At 37.2% G+C, this 21,208-nt stretch overlaps 1 long non-coding RNA gene across 1 annotated transcript; it reads right to left on the reverse strand.

Annotated features, from left to right (window-relative positions):
• Positions 1 to 14: 14 nt before the first annotated feature.
• On the reverse strand, positions 15 to 15,220 carry LOC123875579. Its single transcript, XR_006798172.1, has 3 exons — positions 15,114 to 15,220; positions 5,163 to 5,168; positions 15 to 32 (listed from the first exon to the last, which is right to left on the reverse strand). It is a non-coding gene; the product is annotated as an uncharacterized LOC123875579 (long non-coding RNA).
• Positions 15,221 to 21,208: the final 5,988 nt, after the last annotated feature.

The raw sequence follows: 21,208 nt of genomic DNA on the forward strand, positions 1-21,208 counted from the left end.
CGCGGGTGAAGCTGCGGGCATCATCTAGTACTCTATATAATTTAACATTAGAAAAAAAACTCAATTTCGAAAAAACTAGTAGTAGTGGTTATCCCACGTCACTAACAATGAGAAGGGTGCCCGACACACGTCTGTTCCACGTCTATGGGCGAGCAATAAAACATAACCTTAATTAAAGGTCGCTCCAGCCAGCATTCCGCCTAGATTGATGGCAGGTCAAATTAACATGAATATGTACCGATTCCAAAGGATTTCAACGATATTCAATATTATATAGATGTCAAAGACTACCCAAGATATGTAACTTTCAGGATACATGACGTTTGAATTACAAGCGTAAATTAAAAATTTAGAACACCCCCGACAAGTGAAGGTTACAGTAACTAGAAAAGAGCTGATAACTTTCAAAAGGCTGAACCAATTTTCTTGGATTATAGCTATGAACACTCTCGATCAAGCCACCTTTCAAACAAATAAAACTAAATTAAAATCGGTTCATTAGTTTAGGAGCTACGATGCCACAGACAGATACACAGATACACACGTCAAACTTATAACACCCCTCTTTTTGGGTTGGGGGTTAAAATTTAAAATAATTAGAAATTAAATTTAATAATAGTAGGTATACCATAAAAGCTGTGATAACCTAGTGGCTAAAACGGTAAAATCACTTAACATCAGGTGACCCGCTTACTCATTTTCTTGCTATTTTTATTTTTTTTAAATTAATTGAGTAGGTAGCGCACTAAGTAATAAGAACAACAATTCCCAAAACATACTTATATCCTGTCTTTACTCTTAGCGGTACTTATCTACCACAGTCGGGTAGTAAATTATATAAAGTGCTTCAACAGCTGAGTCGAAAGAATCCCGGACTAAGCACCCCCACGAGACTGACTCCTTGCTCAACCAATACTGATCTCCGCTGAGTTCGAAGTTGATTTTACTTCTTTTCTGAAGCTTTCAATTAAAGTTACACTGCACACGCGCCTCCCTATACAAACGTATTACACATATTATACTTAACGGGGCTCTCTCCGTCACTTACTCCATACAATCGTAGTACCGATTTCATTTGAATATTAAGCAACCAAAGTCCATGAAATTTTGCAGACATATTCTAGAAACTAATATCTGTGCCTGTGGTGTTTTAGATTTTACTAAAAATATGTAGTTTTAAAATTACAGGGGCTCAAAGATTTGTATGTGAATATTTAAGACCGCGTAACTTTGAAACCGAATATTTTAACGGAAATCTGGAAAACCACAGGCATAGATATTAGTTCCCGGAACGTTTCTACAAAATTCCATTGAGTATGATTGGTTAGTATTCCAATGAGAGACGAACTACGTTTGTATGGAGCGAGTGACAGAGAGACCCTCAATTGTGTACCTATTTATTATTTCCAAAACTAAGCCAGGTATCGATTTATCTTTTTTTTTATTCCGGAAAATCAATGAGTTCCCGCGGAATTTTGAAAACGAAGTCACTGGCAAATTTTTGTTTAATCATAAATTGAAACAACTCTCTTTAGGGATAACTAGGATTCAAGTTAACTAATTACTATGGAGCATGAGTTAAAGTTAACTTAAATTACAGTTAAGTACCTAACTGCGATTTACAAACTACGATTTGTAACTAGGTTTAAGTGTAAAGTTATATTCTTACGACTAAACTTTTTATCTGTCCTCCAAAGTATCAAACCATACAAATATTTATTAAAATTTCATACACCTCCGTGCAGAATGTCAAATCTAAAACCAGATGTCAAAGTTTGCGGCGGAAACTTTATACCGGAGTCAGGAACACGTAAGTCAAGTCTCTAGAATGAAAACATCTTCCAACTTTGCCATGGCGCTCCATCTGTCGGTTGAAAGTTTTATTACCTATATCTTCTGCGATTATTAATCCCTGATGTTTGAATAGAACTGTATTTTATAGGTAGGATCCTATGATAATGCACCTTCACTATTAAAAGCAAGATTTTATATAACAGCGACCTTGTGCACTCTGTTCTCACTCTCATCTTATTCTCATCGTCCAAAGGACTGAAATCCGACACGATGGCAGATATATCAATTACTAGCCGATGCCCGCGACTTCGCCTGTAGAGGCATGCAGCCTCTTTTAAGACCGGCAGCTGCGAAGAAAGCAACACACTTTGCAGCTGTCACTTAGAGAACACAATTTGAATTCGGAACGATTCAAAATATCTTGCTGGCCTGGACGAACCCCGGGCAGCGCATTCAACCAATTCACTTCAGATCATCAAGACTGAAACGCCTCGGTCTAGCATCAAGCTCCGGCCCTCGTTTTTCTACCACAGTTTTTATTATAACTACAGCCATATTGTAAATATTTGTTCATATAATACAAAGTGTAAATATGTAAGCAGCATTTCATTACGCGTGGATTTAGGTTTTACGAAATCCCGTGGGAACTCTTTGATTTTCCGGGATAAAAAGTAGCCTATGTGCTAATCCAGGATATTATCTATCTCCATTCTAAATTTCAGCCAAATCCGTCCCGTTGAATTTTTGCGTGAAGGAGTAACAAACATACACACACACACACACACACACACACACACACACACACACACACACACACACACACACACACACACACACACACACACACACACACACACACACACACACACACACACACACATACACATACAAACTTTCGCCTTTATAATATTAGTGTGATCAATCGCACGAACGACGACTTTACGTGCTCTAAATTAAGTGGATAGCTAGGACTTCGTCCGCGTAACTTTACATACCTATTCAAAAATTTCGTGGGAACTGTTTGATTTTCCGGGATAAAAAGTAGTCTATATCTGATTACAGGACCTGTCCCATCCATGGAACTCAGTCCATGTAGATTTAGATTTTTAAATATTCCGAGGTAATTCTTTCATTTTCCTTGACCAAACGTAGCCCATGTCCTTCCCCGGCATGCAAACTATCTATTATCTATCTATATCATATTAAACAGATGGGGCGCGAGAATCTAGTAGACAGACAGACAGTCACACTTTCGCATTTATAATGTAAAGTAGGTATCTAGATTACTAGTGCCTCTAACCTCTTAATTCTAAAGCAAATAACAATTATTGTGCCACCGAAGCTTTCAGGTGGCTAGAGATGGAGCATTTCACAGTTAGCGTAATGAAAAGTCACGTAAAAAGCCTTCCCATACATATTATATAACACAAGGTAGCATACTGTACTTAACAGGGCTCTCTCCGTCACTCGCTTCATACAATCGTAGTTCCAATTTCATTTGAATATTAAGCAACCAAAGTCCATGAAATTTTGCAGACATATTCTAGAAACTAATATCTGTGTCTGTAGTGGTTTAGATTTTTCTAAAAATATGTAGTTTTAAAATTACAGGGGCTCAAAGATTTGTATGTAAATTTTTAAGACCGCGTAACTTTGAAACCGAATATTTTAACAGAAATCTGGAAAACCACAGACATAGATATTAGTTTCTAGAATATGTCTGCAAAATTTCATGGACTTTAGTTGCTTAATATTCAAATGAAATTGGAACTACGTTTGTATGAAGCGAGTGACGGAGAGACCCCTCTTAACATACATATTATGTAACACAAAGTAGCATACTATACTTAAGCAGCCAGTGAAAAAATCCAAAAATCACGAAGCACACTCTCGCATAATCCCGCTTTATTAAATCTACATCTATTACATAAAGAGGTAAAGTTTGTAAGTTTGTTTGTAGGGGTAATCTCTGGAACTACTGAACCGATTATGAAAATTCTTTCACCTGTGCATAATATATTTTATTTTGAAAAAATAGATATCCTTACGATAATGTAATAAGCTACCCGAGCGACGCCGGGGCGGATCGCTAGTAGTGTAAAAGTGCGAAATTCATTTTCTGTGAAAATCACCTTTGAAATCACCTTTTTTCGTATCAGTGCTATTGACATTGATAATGAACTAGCTGATACCCGCGACTTCGTTCGCGTGGATGTAGGTTTTTTAAATTCCCGTGGGAACTCTTTAATTTTCCGGGATAAAACGTAGCCTATGTGCTAATCCAGGGTATAATCTATCTCCATTCTAAATTTCAGCCCAATCCGTCCAGTAGTTTTTGCGTGAAGGAGTAACAAACACACACACATACAAACTTTCTCCTTTATAATATTAGTGTGATTAGTGTGAATAAAATAATGTTACAAACGACTGTGAGAGAGAAAATTGAAAAATCACTTTTATTTCCGTAAAAGTTGCTTGGGATGAAAAATAGTAATTCACCAGATGAAAATGATTTCAAAGTAGCAATAATGCCCATCTTTGGTAGGCAGCTGTCTCGTTACATTTGAATAAGCTGCTCTCGACACCAGCTGCGCAAACCTGAGCTTCTAAATAATTTCTACTGGAACCGCTAGGATATGTAGATACCTACTTCCACCTTTCATCTACCCTACACACAATCAGGAGATATTCTTGCTAACAGACAGACTTTTGATGAAACTTCTAAATCTCTCAACGGTTGAGGAGCGAACTGAATTCCGAAAGGTCGGCAGTTCAAACCCCGTCCCGTTTCACTATTGTCGTACCCCCTCCTGACACAAGCTTTACGCTTAATTGGAGGGGAAAGGGGAGTATTAATCATGATTAGCATGGCTAATATTCTGTTGTAAAACTTAGCCAAAGTATGTTTCCACTAAGACAGAGAACTCATGTCCACTATTATGCGAATGAAGCTCGATTTCTTTGGACATTTACAAAGAGGAGCCCATAATTCGCTTGCTCAGTGTCTAACACTGAATGATAGGTAGATAGATTTTTTAATCCATCGAAGGTTTTCGACAAAAATATATTTTATCATAGCCCAGTGAAGTAGCAATATAGAACTAACCAACCTCGAAAGAACCAAAGACGCAAATGGTTGGACGATATAAGGTGGTAGATAGAGCTTAGTTACCCAAACTTAAAAGAGTATAGAGAAGCTTTTCGTATGATTACCGCCAAACTTACGTTTCGAAAGAGACACGCGATGATGATAAAATTATGTTTAAGAGGGCTCTCTCCGTCACTCGTTTCATACAATCGTAGTTCCAATTTCATTTGAATATTAAGCAACCAAAGTCCATGAAATTTTGCAGACATATTCTAGAAACTAATATCTATGTCTGTGGTGTTTTAGATTTTTCTAAAAATATGTAGTTACGGGTACGTTGTGAAGCTGTAATAAAAATACAACGCGCTTTGCTAGACGAGCCATTTATGGCACTGGGAAGGTTCACGTTGAACTTTGAACAGCGATTTGATTCGTTTCAATACTTTCGTTTCCGATAACGTCTTATACTTTAAAATCATTATATATACATCATACACTATGTGTACTTACTTTATTAATTTAGTACACCCCTTCCCCTTTTCTTTAATTTTTATTATATCCTCTACCCTAAGGTTGCCTGGAAGAGATCGCTATTTTAGCGATAAGGCCGCCTATTGCACAAACACACATCTATTTTGCTTTAATTATATTTCTTTATGTAAATTTGGTGTACAATAAAAAATATTTTACTTTCTTTTTAGTTTTCCTTAGTATATATTAAAAGGTGAACCAGTGAGGCGCACTATACATGGCTCATACGACTTTGTTACCCACAGACTGACAATGAATTAATCATGATACGGGTTAAAAGGTCTAAAGCGCTGGGCAAATCAGACGTGTCAGACGACAAGAGATAAATCAATCATCATTATCATCAGTCTATCACTGGCACTACTGAGCACTGGTCTGCTCAGAATTAGAAGGGTGTAAACTAGGCCAAAACAAGGCAACTGTCAATCAGTGCAGTCTCAACGGCGACGCGCAGCGAGCTGAGTCTCTATTAAAAAAGACCCCGGGTGGGTTCGATTCGAAACTAATCAGGCTTACATCGACTAAATACGTGAGTATAGCCGTAACAATCTATACTTATAATGGAAATCACTCACGTGTAGTTACTCACTCACGATAGTTTAAACGTTTTCGTAATAGTTAAATCAAAATATTTTATTCGGATTTTCAAACCGCTCTGCTTATGTCTATAGCCACAATTTTCAACTAAAGCAGTTGCAAGTTGTAAGAGTATGTGCAACGCAGTCTGAACTATTTTATACTCTGCATTGCTCCGAACTAAGTATTGTGTAGATGATTGTACATACGAGAGCTCTTAGGAAATGTACAACGGAATCCGTTTTGCTTGAATTTGTAAACGGCGAAAATCGTACGTTATACAAGTAGGTAACGTCACACATAGGTATAGTGACAATAATGGGAAAAAATAAATGTTGAAATGCAAAAAAAAAACACTAAACACATTAGTTTAGTGTTTTTTTTTAAACACATTAGTTTAGTGTTTTTTTAGATCATTTTCTTTTATTGGTACCGAACCAGTGGTAAATTATTTTGACGATTCAAAAGCACTTGTAAAAGTTTACTTGAATAAAAACATATTCATTTCTATTCTATTCAAAGCTAGGCTTGGCACTGGTGCAATGTGTCTGTCTATCTGTCTATCGGTCTGTCTGTCTGTCTGTCCGTCTGTCCGTCCGTCCATCCGTCGGAAAGACTACCCGAGTACGGAACCCTCAGTGCGCGAGTCTGACTCGCACTTGGCCAATTTTTTTTTTAATTTCAAAAGAATAAGACAGCATTTTCGCTAAAACTGCCGGTCGGCTTAATCCATGCTTAATCTCTTCAGACATCTTGAACAATTGAACAAGTAACTTCAAAATTAACACAAAACAACGGAGGAGTCCGGAGTTCGATCCAGGGCACCTCTCTTTTCATAGTTAAGTGTATACCTCGTAAGAAAACCTGCATGCCTGAGAGTGCTCGACAATTTCCTAAAAGGTGTGTGAAGTCTGCCAACCTGCACTTGGCCAGTGTGGTAGTTTATGGCCTAAGCCTTTCTCATTCTGACGGAAGACCCGTTCTCAGTAGTGGGCTGGTGATGCTGATCACGATGACTTCATATTAACTTTCAGCTTGTTATGTACGTGCAGTACATGTCGCGGGTAAGATATTGGCACAGTTGTGTGGTTTTTCCTCAGATCCATGCGTGACTGCAATATATACGCATCCGTATTCATAACTTCCACACTCAAAATTTTCTATTGAACAAAGTTCAAAAACTATCCATCATTGTTCTAGAATTCTGTAATCCAAATGCTTTTAGGTTCCTAATCTAAGGACAGCGCATTATCAATTGACTAACTGACCTGTCCCGCTTTGTTCGAATGGAGTTTTTGAAAATCGGTGAAGGGGAAGAGATTACTTTTTCATTTTTAACAGAAAGCCCAAATACTAAGTCTCATACTAACGATAATTATTAGGGTTCCGTACCTCAAAAGGAAAATAGGAACCCTTGTACCCTAGTACGGAACCCTCGGTGCGCGAGTCTGACTCGTACTTGGCCGCTTTTTTTTCAGTAGTATAGTGAGTTCCTCTGTCGTGAACATTGACGCCGCGCTGAGCCGCTGAGTTGTAGAATCTTAATATATATACCTAAAACACAAGAAAATGTCCTATGTCCGAAAACTTAGAAACTATCCTACCAATGTGCCCCAAACCGGTTTCATTAGAAAGGCAATAATGCGAAGATGTTTTAGTGTAGTAGCGTACGCCGGAAATCCGCTAGTAGGTATATAATATAGGTACTTATAAATAAATCCCCTTAAAAGTCTAGGTCTCTTGCACTTAATGAACGTAAATTTCCATGCTAGAATAATGCTCGTTTCGTGCAACAAAGGGTAAAACAATGGCGCCTCCTAATTAAAAGCTCTAAATTGTTACGAGAAATATTACCACCGGTCCACTAATCATGATAATTACTGCCAACTCCGGTTTTATTTGAGAGCGTATGAGAAAAACACTTTTAGTTTATAGGTATAGATTGTTTCGGCTATACTCACCCTATGAAAGCAGAGACCCTATGAAAAACGATCCCGGATGTGTTTGAAACTAGACGAGCTTACATCGACTAAAAACGTCGTAACAATCTTCTATACATATAATGGAAATCACTCACGGTAGTATAAACACTTTTAGTTTTTACGGTAAACTTACACTATTTATTTATATTTTACTAGATGGTACCCGGGGCTTCGTCCACGTGGAAATAGGTACTTATTTCAATCCCGCGGCAACTTTTTCATTTTCCGGGATAAAATATAGCTTAAGTTATCTCTATTCTAAATTTCAGGGAAATCCGGTCGGAAACCTTTCCGTAAAAGGGTAACAGACATACGCACTCACATACAAACTTTCTTATTCAAAAATACAATGATAGCCTAGTGGTTAGACGTCAGCCTCCTAATCGGAGGTCGGGGGTTAGAACCCGGGCATACACCAACCACAAATATATTTTCAAAAAAACATTCGAAATTCAATCAGAAAACATAGTTTCGTTTGTCATTCAAACTCAACTCTATCTAACAGAGAGAGCGATATATAAACTTTTTTCCACGGATAGGGTATAAGGCCCTACGTTGTGTCACTAGGTAATAGCAGATAATAGTACCTAATTATTACATTGTTGACTGCAATGGTAGTTACAAATTAAATTTATATTAAAAGCTTAAACTATTTAAGCCTAACCTGAGCCTTTATAGCAACAAAGAGCTTTAATTTAACCCTTTTAGCGTCCCGGCAAGCTGGTAGCTACACAATAAATTTATACTAACATTCCACCTTTGCCGCGTGCCGGTCTAAAGAAAACAGATTATTGTTGGGGTTCAAGAGAAGCCAGCTCTCCATACAAACGTAGTTCGGTTTTCATTTGTATACTACACTCAACAAAATTTAGTAGATACATTCTAAGAACTGAAAATTGGGCGATTCTTAGGTGATCCAGTACAACCGACATAGCTCAGTATAGCAAGAAACAGTTAAAAATTATTTTGCTATAATCCGCCAACAGGATAAATCTGTATGGTCAAACATGCAGTTACAAGCTAAGCACCGCTTACCTCCCCAACCAAGCAATAAAGCCAAGTTCCCAAGCAAGCACTGCCACCACCATTCACATGCAACACCACACAAGACTTTTCCACTACTCTCGACGCACGTTTCGCCCCGACACCGACTGGGAGCCATAGGAGCCATAGGATTCTGGCGGCGCAGGACCGTGGCGTATGGAAGTCCCTACGACTCGACCCTATGGGTCTGAATAATCAAAATCTGGAAAATATTTAGTGGCAAAATACTTTCACGGTTGTCATAATATAAAACAGGTAACTGATTGCACTGCTGAGTGACCTCGCAAGTCTCTGCGCAAATTACAGGTGACGTCATCATTACCCCCTGCCGCTTTCATTTACCCCTCTGAACTCCTCGCGAGCTTTTGAAGGGAAAATGTAATTTATCACTGAAATTAAAAGCCGACTTGTTCGAGTCGAAACGTTATGAATGTAAAAAAATATATCAATTTTTGTGATGTCTTTTGACCAACTTTAAAATTCTCCTGGACTGGTGCCTAGCATATTTATCAAAATTCATCAAATCAAAAAAATATCCGCCGTAATTGTCGTGCTATCAGTTTCTTGGACGCAAAACTGAGGTATATCAGATCAACAATGATGATAAGTCAAAGTTAAACGGGGCCCATCATAGTCTATCATTTTAAACCTTTTTCCATCAAACATTAAATACGTTTAAAAATATTATACTTACCATTTACCTACTAACAAAATAATAGCCAAAAAAATGTTCATACCCCAATGAAAAAGTTACCCAACCAGTCTTTTATCACTTACAAACAACTGATTGCAAGACACGGTGACTCTGCACTACACCCGGTGCAAGTCACCGCGTAAATTACATCGGATGACGTCATTATTACCCCGCCTCGTCCCTTTACCCCGCTAGATAGGGAAACTGTAATTTATCACTGAAATTAAAGGCATTTTCTGAGGCGGAAACGTGGTAAAAAATAAAAGAATTTTATCTCAGACATTATGATTGGGTACAGTACCTACAATTTTTCATCTTCACGTCACGTTCACTAATAAGTATCACAAAATAATAATTAGGTATCCTAAATCGTACTAGTTTTTCAATTAAATTAATAAAATGGAAGATTAGCAAGGTTCATGAATTGGGAAATAAAGTCCTAAAATTCTAAGAGATTATTAGAGTGACCATTAATTGTAGAGTTCTGCACCCGAAGGATGCCAACGCACCCCTATTACTAAGCCTCCGCTGTCCGTTCGTCCATCTTTCTGTCTGTCTGTCAGTAAGCTGTATCTCATGAATCGTAACAAAATGACCGCCTTAAAAATTAAAAAAAAGTGTTATTTTTGTACGATCGTACAGAACCTTTCGTGTGCGAGTACGACTCGCACTTGGCCGATTTTTAGGGTCTGTTGTCTGTTTTTTGCATCTAATTATGTAGGTATATTATAATATGTCACGGACCTCTAGCTCGTAGAAAGAATGATCTAAAAACCTGAAAGAGCTCCAATTTATGTGAGAATTGATTGGTAGAATGCAAATGTTCATGTGCTTTCGATTTAGATGCGATCGAAAATCGGTCTTCAGTAAATAACTGCATAATATTAAGCTGCATGCGATTAAAATAAAATCATTTCAGTATAAAAATGGCTATTCAACCCTTTTCTGCACCCTTAAGTAACAAAATTACAGTTACAAGAGCTTACAGTCGTTCGCAGTAGCTACAGTGAAATAGGTCAATATTTAGGTCACAAGGAATTGCACTGAAAAATCTGAGCGCTATTTTAACGAGCGATTTCAAAAATTGAGACTGTTCATTGTTATTTCAAGTCATTGGTTAAGTCGCTTTCCTATCGCAGCTATTGTATACGTATCTATATACATTATACATACATACTTATGTGTATATATTTTTATTGAGTACCTATTTTAAGTCTGCGATATATTACGTACGTTCATCCATCACTGTCCATATTACAACGCGAAAGTGTGTCTGTTTGCTAGTTTGTCCTTCAATCCCATCGCAACGGGGCGTGGTTTTGTGTGGTTATAGTTAAAGGACTGGAGAGTGACATAGACTACTTTTTATCCCAGAAAATCAAAGATTTCCATGTGAAATTCACGAGGTATCCATGTAAAATAAATCCACATGAACAAAGTCGTGGGCATCAGGTAGTTTTAAATAAGTCTCTTGCAATGTAGTTGATTAGGTCGCTTATTTTTATATTATTCTTTGTTTATATTTTTATTTTGGTATAGGAACAAGCATTTTTCACTTATGAATTTTATTGTGGTTTGAATGTATCATACCACAATAATTCAATAACGCTTATTATGTATTAAAATATGCGGAAAATTTCAAACTCGGGAACAATATTTTGTTTGTTGTGATCAATTTTAATTACAATCACTGATAAAGTATGCCTGCAATTTTGAAATAATATTAGGTAGGTATATCACAACGGTATGGTTAAAATTATACATAAGTAATGACTGTAAAAACGAATTTTTATTTTTATTACAATAAAATAGTAACAAATAAAACGGAACAATTTGTAGTTACTTCGGTTAGGTAAATTATGCCTAAGGGAACAATTACAACTATGCGTACTAAAACTCTATGTTCCGTGAAATAGTTATTGTACCAAAATATATCCCTGAGTATTTTACTGACACAAATTCAAATACTTAATAATAATATATCCAAAATAATTAAATGACGAATGGACCAAAGAGAGGGGTCTCTCCGTCACTCGCTCCATACAAACGTAGTTCCAATTTAATTTGAATATTAAGCAACCAAAGTGCATGAAATTTTGCAAACATATTTTAGAAACTACTATGCCTGTGGTTTTCCAGATTTCTGTTAAAATAATCGGTTTCAAAGTTACGCGGTCTTAAAAATTCACATACAAATCCTGTGAATCGCCGTGAATCGTCTATACATCGCCTGTTCCATAGTTCTTTAGACCTTTCTAAACAACTATGGAACAGGCGATGTACAGCTCTCTGTTTCAAAAGTAGCTAAGTAGCTCTGATTACAAGTTACGACCCTCAGCAATGACGAGTACAGCGCGGAGAGAGAAAGGTTAATTAATGTCCTGTTTATCTAGTGAAATACGTTCGTTAAACTTCCATTGTTAATTTAGAGGTTTTGTTTTGTACGGATTTATAACCCGGCTTTTGTGCAAGTTCATCCGTTGATCGGGGCCTTTGTTTTCATGTAATAGCCTGTGTTGATAGCGAAATCATTTCGTTAACGAGAATTAATACTGGCCCACTTTATGGGGATCAAATTGGAGTGTTTGACCCGTTTTCAGTGAGAGATAACCTTTAGTCGTCGTAGCTTGTCCTCAGGTTACCGGTATTTAAACTTTCAGTTCAATTCGACTTAATATTGATAATTTGGGTTAGTCTTTGGTCTGCTTAATTTACAACTGTATATTAAAAATTTATAACACCCCAGACAAGTGAAGGTTACAGTAACTAAAAAACAGCTGATAACTTTCAAACGGCTGAACCGATTTTCTTGGATTATAGCTAAGAACACTCTCGATCAAGCCACCTTTTAAACCAAAAAATTAGATCAAAATCGGTTCATTAGTTTAGGAGCTACGATGACACAGACAGATACACAAATACAAAGATACACACATCAAACTTATAACACCCCTCTTTTTGGGTCGGGGGTTAAAAATCAATGGTTTTAACCTATGTTTATTTGATTCCGGAGCCGGAAGGTCCTTGAGTGAAAACCGCGTATAAGTAAGCGTAGTGTGGGACGCCCTCCAGCACGATGGATCGACGATCTAAAGAGGCAGGCGAGAAGTGACTGGATAAGGAAGGCAGTGTGCTGGCGTTCTTTAGGGAAGGCAAATGTACAACAGTGGATCTCCACAGGCTGATGATGATGATGAAAAACTTTACACTCTTACTAAGGCGAGGTCAATTAATATGGCCAACGTGCTTAGTGCTCACCGAGGCACAGAGGCATCAACTTAAAGACCCCAAATCCGGACCTCCAATGCAAAGTCGGTGTCCAATCCAGCTATTAAATGAATGCAATCAATACAATTAACAAACAACTGGACGACACGTCTCTCGTCTTAAATATTCCAGCATCATCAATATGAAAAAAGTGGAGATAAATATGTAAGTGATTCTATCCGCTTAGCCTATTACGGAATGCTACCTTAAATCGTACGTCTTTTCAATTCAAATACCCTACATCTGAGCTGTAGGATCATGTCCTTAAGCCATCAGAATTTAAATATGAACGTTATATCTAAGAACTTATGACTGATTTTAGAATGCACGTAGTATTTTGTTGAAATAACATACAAGAACAGTTCTATAAAGAAAATCAGCTTTAAGCATGAGTAAATAGAGTCTCAAATTGAATGCTGGTTGATTACTAAAAGGGTAGAAGACCCAGCTCTTCAAATAAGCACTGCATCCATAGGAGTACAATGCATGAATATTTTCAAGTTTTCTCGACAAATATGAATACAATAGGATGAATAAACACGCCGTCGAGTCTTTGGATAGCGATAATAGGGGCATACGTAAGATTTACTTTATAAAGATGGGCTTATTTATTCAATCATCATCATCATCAACCGATAAAGGTTTGACATAGGTCTCTTGTAGGGATTTCCAAACGCCACAGTCTTGCGCCGCCTGAATCCAGCGGCGCCTTGCGACTCGCCAGGTGTCGTCCGTCCGCCTAGTGGGGGTCTTACAACGCTACGATTTCCGGTACGAGGTTGCTAATCCAGCACTTTAGGACCCCAACATCTAGCAGTACACCAACTCCAACACTAGCTTCTCCTTTCAGCAAAGGTTACCTGGTCGAGATTGCTATACGCAATTAGGCCGCCTTTGCACACAATTGTTTTTTTCTGTTTCTTCCTTTTGTGTTGTGTCCCTTTTCATGTTTTTGTGTGTATTAAAGATTTCATCTATCTATCATCTATCTATCGCTTTTTCAAAATACGTGTCCTGCCCATTGCCACTTCAGCTTCGCTATCCACTGAGCTATGTCGATTACTCTGGTTCTCCCCCTCATTTTATCCCCCCCCTACTGATCCCCTCATTTTTGATATGATCACGTAGAAGCGTAGCTCTCCATCGCTCGCTGTGACTCTGAGCTTTCTTATAAGGCCCATAGTAAGCGACCATGTCTCTGATCCATATACCTATCATTACTGACAACATGCACTGTCTCAAGACTTTTGTCTTCAAGCACTGAGGAATTTCGGACGAGAAGACATCATTAATTTTAAAGGACGCTACTAGCCATTTAATATCCGTGGTCAGTTCATGTTTTGCTCACTCAGAATACGTTTTTTTTTCACATTTTTACCATTTTCTAACAACTTTTCAGATTTTCCCAAAACTATCACAAACAAAAAATTGGGGCAAGACAACGTCTGTAGAGTCAGCTAGTTCACTGAAATTACATACCTGAGTATAATTTAGTTTTGTTGTTAGTGGATGCGGCATGTTATATCAAAAATAATAATCACGAAGCATTAACATACCAACGTATCCGTAGTGTTTGTTATTTGCCGGAAAATTTCGTTTAATTACGCGAAACGCGAAAATGTTCCGCTAATGAGCGAAATGTTCGTACTTTACTCTGTATAATATGGTACACCATGAGCCTTAAAGTTCAAAACAACCCTTGAAAACTGGCTCACGTGTGTGCCAAGAGCGGAAATTTTATGAAAAGTGGCTTGTTTTAGACATGTATTTCGAAGGTGAAAACTTCTTTAGGCGCGTTGGGTGAAATTTCAAGGTCGCGTCACCGACATGCTAATGTGAATAGTGCTCAGAGTTGCGCTAGATGTGAAAAATAAACTTATGTTAATGGTTTTAATTTACAAACTATGAAAGGTCAAAGGTGCGTACCTACCTGGGATTAAAACCCAATCCACCCGAATCAAATGCCGACGTTTCATCCTTCTTGTTGGCACCATTCAAAAACCTTATTATATTTAAGGTATTATAACAAAAAAAAAAAAAGAAAGAAAATTAGCTTATTCATCTTGTGTGTGCATCAACAAGTATAGACAAACTTAGGTTAGTAATGGGTTAGTAGTAGATTTTAATAAGTAGATACTTAATAATAACTAATTCTTGCACCCACATGGCACAAGATGAAAAGGCCCCGGCTCAGCATAAATGCTGCAGGTTTTAAAACAAAACCTGAGCGCCGGTATTCTGCCGGGACCAGGAGGAGTGACGCGCAGGAGTTCAAAAATTAAGAGTTAAAATAAGATAAATAGTTTATGTACATAGTGTGTAAATAGAAATCTTGAAAACTTGTCGTTGATCATGGTTAGAAAGACAGTGAAATAAATAAAAATAAAAGCATAATTAACATGTAGGTATGATAAGGTATAATTACTAAGATACGAGACACCGATGAGATACGAGCGAAATCTAAATGAAAATATGTAAGTAAATATAGCAAATAGCAGCTTCAAACCACCTAACTAAATAACCTAGAACTAATTAGAGTTTTTTGATCGTTTAGGAGTTTCTTTTTTAGGTTGTTCTTAAACGCAGAAACTGAAGTTAGATTTCTCAGAGGAGGTGGAATATTATTCCAGCATTTCGTAGCCAGATATCGAAAACTTCCACGAAAAGCTTGCTGATCTATGACGTGTCCAGGTTAGCCTGTTTAGTGGTCCTCGAGTGTTGAAAGCTGGGGAATGCCAAGATAACTTAATAAAAAGATAGTCTGGCGTTTTGTTCTTGATAACACCAAACAGTAGAGTGCTGTAATGCAGTTCAATGCGCGACCTCATATTAAGTATATTAGGATCGTTTAAATAGGGAGTCACATGGGTCCGAGGAGGTATATATAGAGTAACAAAAAGTAGTTATAAATTCAGAGATACGAGAATGATTTACAGCAGAACCCTAAACAGTACGATTTCGTGAAAAAAACGGTCAAGTGCGAGTCGGACTCACGAAGGGTTCCACATCATCGTACAAGAAGTAAACTTCTTTTTTCATGGCAGCCATTTTGAAATTTTTATTATTTGTTGTTAAAGCCGCAATAGTAGTAACATTCTGTGTTCTAACATAGGTAGATTAGGGTCTCGTGGATGGGTACGGAACACTAAAAAAGACATTAGGTACGAAATGTACAGAAAATTTACTCAAATATATTCTCGCTTGTATTCAGGAATGGTTAGGCGAGTGGAGAGCAAACTGAAAACTCCGACAAACTTCCAACTCCCGGGAGCTCGAGTCACGTATGGACAGACGTCAGTGCCGAATTTAGAATTTATAGCTGGAACACTCCAGGAGCCAGCATAGCTTTCTTTGCAATAATCATCTCTTCTTCCTCTATAATATCTATCTATCATAATCATCATGATCAACTCACCACCAGCCCACTAAGTCCTGAGGACGGGTCTCCTCTCAGAGTGAGAAGGGCTTTGGCCATAGTTCACCAGGCAAGCCAAGTGCAGATTGGAAGACTTCATACTGCAACTTTGAGAATATTATGGAGCATTCTCAGGTATGTAGGTTTCCTGACCATGTTTCTTTTCACCGTTTAATCTTAAAACATACAATACCTGACCCGGCCTGCTTTCGCTCCAGAAGAATTTTTGAAAATCGGTGAAGAGGTAGAGTTTCCAAAAATTCTGAAACACTTACCTACCTTCTCATTTTTGACCGAAAGCCAAGCAAAGAAAATAACTTGAAAAATTACGGGCATTCATAATGTAAACTTTCATCCCCTCTTTTGATTCCCATAAATCGTGAAACCCGTATTTCTTCATTTAAATTGACAGCCCAAATAACAATTAATTTGGACTTTCATACAAACTGCCCGGACTATTTAATCCCCGTAGGAGTGGAATTTTAAAAAATCTTTTATTTGTGAATGTCTTTCTTCTGGCAATATTTCGTTTTGCTTTGATAAATAAGTCAGTCAGTAATGACCGTCAAAGTTTTTAGCAAATAACATGACTATGTAACTCTATCTTATACGTATTCTAGACACGCATTTAACCAGTTTTTTTTTTAATTATTTAAAAGTTTCATGTTTATCAAAGACATCAAGTAAATAATTTTAATGTATGCGCTCCACTGAATTATATTATGGTCTACTCTTAGACTGTAAGATCTTAACTGTACTCTTATGTAAAGTTTTCTTTTGTAACGCTCTATCCTTCAAGCTTCTTTGATATATTATAACGCAGTGGAGAGAAGTTTTTGAAGTACTTTATACTCTTTAAATGCTGTAAAAATGTGGATAAATTCTATGTTAAAAAGTTACATGTTTCAGAAAACTTACCTGGTGCAGTGGCGAATGCTGTGGTCTTATAAGTGGGAAATTCCGGGTTCCATTCCTGAGACAGGCAGTTTATAGTTTGTTCGCGTTAAGAATGCAGTGAGTCATCACTGTCCGCCGGCCTAGCCCCGCCCCCTAACCAATCAAATCTTTTCAAATTACAAGGTCAAGTTCACAGTGACCAGTTGAAGGCATAGCTTCGAACATGTCGGTTGCGTCCTGTAATTGTGTTTACTGGTTTATATTTAAAAAAATGAATACCTCACCAATTCATTTAACTTTTAAGTGTATTTTTTAAATTCACTAAACTGAATCTTTAAAAATATAATATGTTTGAATTTTAACACCACTGTGAATACATCTTTACCCTGCAGTTGTGCTGATGATTCACTGCATTCTTAACGCGAACGAACTATAGACCTCTCACTTCAGTCAGTTATTATCATAAAACCACTAAAGTCAAAGTCAAAGTCATTTTCTTCAAATTGGGTACTATTGTACACTTTCTGCTTGTCAAACAATGATGTAGTGGTGATAATTAATTAAGTTAACTTAAAACTAAAGCTACGTACTAAACTACTAAGTTCCAAATCTGAGAAGAGCCCATAACAAACTCAGCCGGGTATTTTTTTTTATCATCACCAATCAAAATCACTTATACTTACTAGAATAATTATCAAAGCTGTTGGGCAACTCATTCCCAAGCTTTCTTATCATTTAAATAATAGGCCAGTCATAATATAATCCTTTACATTGTAAAAGGATCTTTCAATCAGTTTGCGTTTTACTTTAAGATCTGGTAACATAATATGTTATCTTAAAAATCTTATGTAATCTTACGCAAATCGTAATACTATAACCCAGAGAGAGACTTTTCTATGTTAGCACGATGACACGGTCACCGGAATTTCCGGTCAGAATATTTCCGGACGGCGCTAATTTTGTATGAAGTTTGACACACTCAAAATGAAACACTTGTGGTGTCACATAAACGTATTTTTAGCGCCATCCGGAATATTCCTTCTAGAAATTAAAAAAATACGGACTCTGTTCTACTTTTAGCAGTGTTCATTATCAACAACTCATCGCTGGCTCACTACTGAGCACAGGTCCCCCTTCGTCTCGAGTCTAAGCCATAGACCACATTGCTGGCCAAGTGCGGATTGACAGATTTTACACACCTTTGAGAACATTATGGAGAACTCTCAAGCATGCAGGTTTCCTCAGGAGGTTTTACTCCACAGATATAGCAAGTGATATAATTGGTTAAAACACAGATACTTGGAAACCCGGACCCACCGAATAAGAGGTGATGTTTTAACCACTAAGCTATCGTCGCTTATTTTTGTATACTACATACGAAATGTCAATTACTTCGCACCCGTGTTAATGACAAAATTTCCACTAACTTCACTTTCCACTATTACAGAGACGGTAAACCCAAATCAAGTAAAACCATTTAATTAAATACTTGAAATGGCTTACAGATCCGCCGTAGCCGTTAGTTGCAGAATATTATTGCAGAACACCGTTTACACAGCGTAGAATCGGTATTCAAAGATCAGAATGATATATGTAAATAAGTTAAAAGTGAAAAAAAGCGCGCATGTCTGCAAAATTTCAATTTAATCTACCCTGTAATTAAATTAATTAAAGGATAATTGGATGTAGTCGAAAAATCAGTTACCAATTGGAATGTCAACTCTTATCACCAGTTGACTTAAAGGACGGGATTACGACCCACAGCAATAAAAAATACGACACGTCGTCGTCAACCTACAGATGTTCACCGTTGGAACAGGTCTCTTGTAGAGATTTTCAGGTACCGCCGGTCTTCCAACGCGTCAGTGCTTCTCGATACAAGTCGTATCATACATTAGGATCCCCACATAAACCATCCGTTAAAATGACATAGAGAGAGATATTTTCATTTTTTGCACGGCTGTCTAAAAAAAAGAAGTATAATGTGTTTTAAGGCCCATGATGTCTGTAAGTTTGTTTACTCCACCATAACCTCTAAACGCCTGTACAAAGTATGTATAATATAAGGTTCGTTATAATCCTTACATCATCCATAGTAAGACTGGTTATAATTTTATGAAAAAAAAAATCGATTACCTAATTATTATACCTTGTTCTTTATAATTATAATTTACACAAGAGACGGAAACGTTTAAGTCCGGAAATCAGCCCAAGGAGATGTAGATATAATATGCGATATCGTTACCGTTGGTAGAAGATCGCATATAGGTCGTACAAACGCGGTCCCAGCTTCATAATCTCGTTAGAGCCTTCATCAGTAGTTTGAGCTCCGTGCGGGATAATTGCCTTTGTTACAGGCCGGGTGCTTGTTTTTTCTCTTTCCTCATTAAAATGTCCTTTATGTTATAAGCATAACCTACTCCTAACAAGGGTATACATTTATATTGAACTATACATAATATTATCTTATTCCTCTTGATGCAGTTCCCTGGCGCATTGCTGGTCTTATTAGGTCCCAGGTTCGATTCCCGGTAGGGGATTGGAATTTTATAATTTCTGAATCTCTGGTCTGGTCTAGTGGGTGGCATCGGCCGGGGCTAGTTACCATCCTATCGGCAAAGCCGTGCCGTAATTAAAACTGTCATATGCCTTCCCAGCTAGCCAGCTTCCATCTTAGACAGCATCGTCATTTACCACCAGGTGAGATTGCAGTCAAGAGCTGTAATCGAACAAAAAAGCTTATACATACACATTTTATCTGTTGTGGTGCAAAGAAAAGTCGAAGTTAGCTATATTAGGTACTCGTACCTACAGCTTTGAGGTAAAATTTCACTAAACAAACTCAAAGTCCTGAACATTTTTAAATCAAGGGTCCACCCACACTGAAGTGGATTTGCAAAGTTCAGAAGTCTCATGAGAGCTTGAAGTTCGAACAGGAAACTACGTTATTAATAATATCAAGGAGGTCACAAATTGGCGAGCTTTGAGGCCAACCCCGAAGCTTGATTTTGAAATCCATACTAATATTATCAATTAAGGGGACGGTATATTCCAGGTATAATTTCAAATCTAGAGATGGCGATACACATTGTATCGGCATCTCTCTTAGACGCCCCTGAACCGGTTGCGCATCGCCACAGTGTAGATTATTATTTTCACATCGCTCCTGCATTTAATCATTACGTCACCCCACTTCAGTGTTTACGATGGAGTAAAAAGTCAAGTTATGTATAAGTTTAAAATTCAAAGTTATAGTGATAAAAAATATTTATTATGAAATAATTAAAAATTTATTTAAAAAAATTAATCTGTAGGTATCATAAGAATCGATTACATTCGACTTCGCTGGGTTACTTTATTGTAATATATAACATTGCGTATCTATAAAAAATATGTGTACAAGTTAAATATTGTTTTATATACTACTAGAGGATCCCTGCGGCTTCGCCTGCGTTGATTTCGGTTTTTTTGAATCCCGTAGGAACTCTTCATTTTTCCGGGATAAAAAGTAGCCTATGTCCTTCTCCGGGATGTATCCCAAGTCTGTACCAAATTTCATTAAAATCGGTTCAGTGGTTGGGCCGTGAAAACGTAGCAGACAGACAGACACACTTTCGCATTTATAATAATATTAGTATGGATTTTAATGCACACTGTTGCCAAGTTACTATCATTAGTTAGTAAACAGTCACTGATAAAAAAAAACAACAATATTATAATGTACTTTTATTGTTTTGTCAACAACGAGAAATAATGAATGAGATCTAATTACAATCATGCTAATAGGTGTCTTTTTCAACCTGTATGCTTATTATAGTAGGAGATTTAACATTTCACCAACTTTCATAGAATGAGATCACACACACACAGTAACATTAAATTAAAATGGGCCTAAATAACCTTGACTTAAGGTCCTAAAT

The sequence above is a fragment of the Maniola jurtina genome, chromosome 20, assembly GCF_905333055.1.
Source record: "Maniola jurtina chromosome 20, ilManJurt1.1, whole genome shotgun sequence".
Lineage (NCBI taxonomy): Eukaryota > Metazoa > Arthropoda > Insecta > Lepidoptera > Nymphalidae > Maniola > Maniola jurtina.